Genomic DNA, 4052 nt, shown 5'->3' with positions numbered 1-4052 from the left:
TCAAAGTGTAATTCTTAGCAATGACATTCAAAGCCACTCCTCCTGGCTTTGCCAAATGTAATCATCAGGTCCTTCTGACATTCCCAGGAGGCAGAATCATTCCTTTCCCTGGTCCAGTCCAAGTGCTGATGTAATTGACCTGACACTGCAGAGACTGTTGACAACTCAAATGTACCCTCCCACCATGCCACCTCTCTTCCTCTGCACATCTAGTCTCTTCAAAACAAAGCAAAACAATGCATTTAATATTCTCCCTGCAAAAATCCTAAGACATTTCTGGAGATTTTGATGCATAATAATGTAGGATTCCATGCATGAATTTTTATAAAAGGGGCACGATGTGTATTAACAGCCCCTCTCAGCGAATGCTTGTTTATACAACATGGAACATTTTTTAAAATTGTGGATACCAACTGTCTAGAGAAAAATTGGAGCACAAGGGAAAGAAATAACTTCTCTTGATCTTTCTAGTGGGAAGCAAATGTAAGAGATGGTGATTGACATCCCACCAGCTGCAATGGAGGTACTGACAGCAGATGAAGCACCAAATGAGTAGGTGAACAAGGACCCAGCAGGGAGGGTCTAAGTCAGATGAACAGGTGGAAGTGGCAGCCCAGAGAGCTGAAGAGGCAGAAGTCAGGGAAAAGACATAGTAGCCAAAGAGGAAATGCATGGAGGTGTTGGTGTTTGAGGTCTAGACCTTCCTAGGACAGGTTGGAGCCCGAAATACATCCTTTCTTCTTTTATTTCAATCAGCAGCATCATTCTTTCAGACATGTAGCTTTAAAATCTTATCCCTTCTCTCCAACAAACAAGGTCAACTGCCAAGCCTTACCGATTCCACTTTGGCAATGCCCTTCACACTGATCTCCCTCGTGGGTTTGTTTGTTTGTTTGTTTTGAGACGGAGTTTCACTCTTGTTACCCAGGCTGGAGTGCAATGGTGTGATCTTGGCTCACTGCAACCTCCACCTCCCGGGTTCAAGTGATTCTCTTGCCTCAGCCTCCCAAGTAGCTAGGATTACAGGCGCCTGCCACCATGTCCGGCTTTTTGTATTTTTAGTATAGACGGGGTTTCACCATGTTGGCCAGGCTGGTCGCGAACTCCTGACCTCAGGTGATCGACCCGCCTTGGCCTCCCAATGTGCTGAGATTACAGGCGTGAGCCACCGCACCCGGCTGTCTCTCTTGTTTTTACTGCAACCTCTTCTGGGTCCTGCTATCATCTTATCCTAACCAGGGACAAACCCTCCTACGTATCCCCTACTCCAGTCTTCTCTCCACTCAGTTCTTTCTTCTACTCTTCTTCCTGGAGTACAGTTCTGATCACATTACTGCCCAAACTCAGAAATTCCCCATGCTGTCACTCCCTCTCAATTATGTGTCTCATTATCTTGAATCTTCAACAGGACCTTGCATCTAGTGAAGTTCCTCTGGTTTCCCAATCTCCACCTGCCAAAATGCCGACTCTGAAGACTTAGCTCCAGTGCCATCTCCTCCATGAAGACTTCCTTCATGCTTCTTAGCTCTCTGCTGAGGTACAAGTACACTTTGAAGACATGCACTTGATCAAGCGCATGATAGCTGTGTACAACCCTTATACTCCCTACTGGGCTGTGTCCGTAATTTGCCAAGGTGGGGGATGATGAACTGTGTCTTAATATTTACCTGTCTATCCCCTACACCACCTACCAAGAAATGGTTATTGCATTTCTACCTCGGGTAAGAAACTGCTCAAAAGTGAAATGAATTGTGATATACTTGCTCACAAATGGAGACACTGAAACAAGTACCCTGTAATGTGATCTGACTCTCAGGATAAAACCAATCCATGATAGAGCTCAAGGAATGGGACAAGGGCAGGCAGTTTGGACTACATATTTTGGAGTCAAGAAATCTGGGATTGAGGTTCTGCTTTGCCATTCGCTAGCTATCTGCTTGACACCAGGTGGTTCTTCTTTGAGCATCATTTCCTTCCTTCTGCATGGCCTCATGGGATTAAGAATAAAATGAGACACAGTTGTGAATGCTACATCAGTGATTCTCAATCCCAGTTATGCATCATAATCCCCTGTAAAGCTTCTGAAAAATACAGAGGACAAGGCCCCAGCCCAGGTAAATTGAATCAGAATCCTCTGGAAGTGGGACGCAGTGGGACTAATTATTTATAAAATGCTGTTTCTAATGCATAGCCAAGGTTGGAAGCTACTGTTATAAACTCATAAGTACCATTAACAGTAGAGCAAGGTGCTTTAGGCTGCTGGTTTAATTATCCTTTATATGTAAAGTTAGGAATCAGTTCAATGCTTTTATAGTTCCATTAAAATACACTACTGTGTGCAAGCATTTTTTGTATTCTTCTGCATTGTTGCATGGTTAAGTTGTAAGTTTGGAAAGAATAATATCTAGCACCACTGTATGTAAAGATGTACCTAAGCCAAATTTTTGAGAAATAAAAACTTCATAGAGTCCTCTGAAACCTTCTATTCAGAAGTGTGGTGACCAGACAAACAGAACTGGCATAAACCAGGAACTTGTAAGAAATGTAGAATCTCAGACCCCACTCCGTCCTCTCTATATTAACGAGGTTCTTAGATGTGTCAGTAGGTGAAGCAAAGGCAATCTTTGCTCAGTTCACATGTATGTTTAGGGTCTGCCGTTCCCTGTCCTAATTCTAAAAGGGTAGGAGGGCATGAATCATCAGATTCTCTCTTCCACAAACCACTGAAGATTGGGACTTTATCCTGATGCTTCTTTCTCTAAAAGGGTCCATTTGGTAAAAACTAAATTAAGAACATAAATCCTTACAAAAGGATCTTTTCTTTCAAAGAAGACTAGTCTTCACAGGCTTTCTTCAAATAACCAGTTCCTCTGAGACATTGAAAATATAATTCATTGTTTAAAATAAATTCATACCCGTTTTGTGTGCTGTGCATAAATAGCAAGTATATGTGTACCTTACCAAACTTATGGTCCCCAGCCCCCAAATTCCAAAATTATGCAGGAGGGAAGGTTAGCCATTGCAGTAAACAATTTCTCCCTATTGACCCATGCTCTCCAGCTGATCATGATGTGGGCAGTACTCATCCAAGACTATACAGACCAGCTGGGCGCGGTGGCTCACGCCTGTAATCCAGCACTTTGGGAGGCCGAGGCGGGTGGATCACGAGGTCAGGAGATCGTGACCATCCTGGCTAACACCGTGAAACCCTGTCTCTCCTAAAAAATAGAAAAAATTAGCTGGGCGTGGTGGCGGGCGCCTGTAGTCCCAGCTACTCGGGAGGCTGAGGCAGGAGAATGGCGTGAACCTGGGAGGCGGAGCTTGCAGTGAGCCAAGATGGTACCACTGTACTCCAGCCTAGGCGACAGAGTGATACTCCATCTCAAAAAAAAAAAAAAAAAGACTATACAGACCACACCATAGCCAAGAAGTTGTAACAGACTTGGAATGTCATCTAGCCCAACTCCCTTGTTCTGTGGACAGGAAACACCACACCAAGGGTTAAAAGGAGTTACCCACATTCATACGGCAACTTGACGGAGAGTTGAGCTTAGAATTCAGGCCCTGACTCCAAGGCCTATACCACTTATGTGGACTCTGCCACATATACTCCTCCTTCCCCACCACATGGCCTTGAACTCTCACTGTCAGAAACTGCTGATCTGCCTTGGCACTTAAGTGTCACTTTGCTGCTTCCAGCTACTGCTGTCCCCAACACCCGGGGCTGTTTTTAACAAGAGGCTACAGGAGAAGCTATACTGCAGCTCAGTCAAAATATCCATTTATCAATCCATATTTCCGAATATGTTGGTAATGGATTCTCAAAAGGCCCAATGCTAATTATGTAATGCCAGCTACAAAGCATTACTACTGGCTAGCACCATGAGCATGGTGAGGGAAGGGCCTTTCCTTTGGTAGCTAAAGACTAAAAGCAAGGGCAACCATCAACTCAGTAGTACAAAGCTGGGAGGAAACTAAAGAGAGAAGAGAAAAACTGGAGCACAGCTGGGAAGGCAGCACCTTTAAAAAACATACACAGTGTGACTATAAAA

The sequence above is a fragment of the Gorilla gorilla genome, chromosome 13, assembly GCF_029281585.2.
Source record: "Gorilla gorilla gorilla isolate KB3781 chromosome 13, NHGRI_mGorGor1-v2.1_pri, whole genome shotgun sequence".
Lineage (NCBI taxonomy): Eukaryota > Metazoa > Chordata > Mammalia > Primates > Hominidae > Gorilla > Gorilla gorilla.
The sequence above is the reverse complement of the archived record's forward strand: the minus strand, read 5'-3'. Positions refer to the sequence as shown.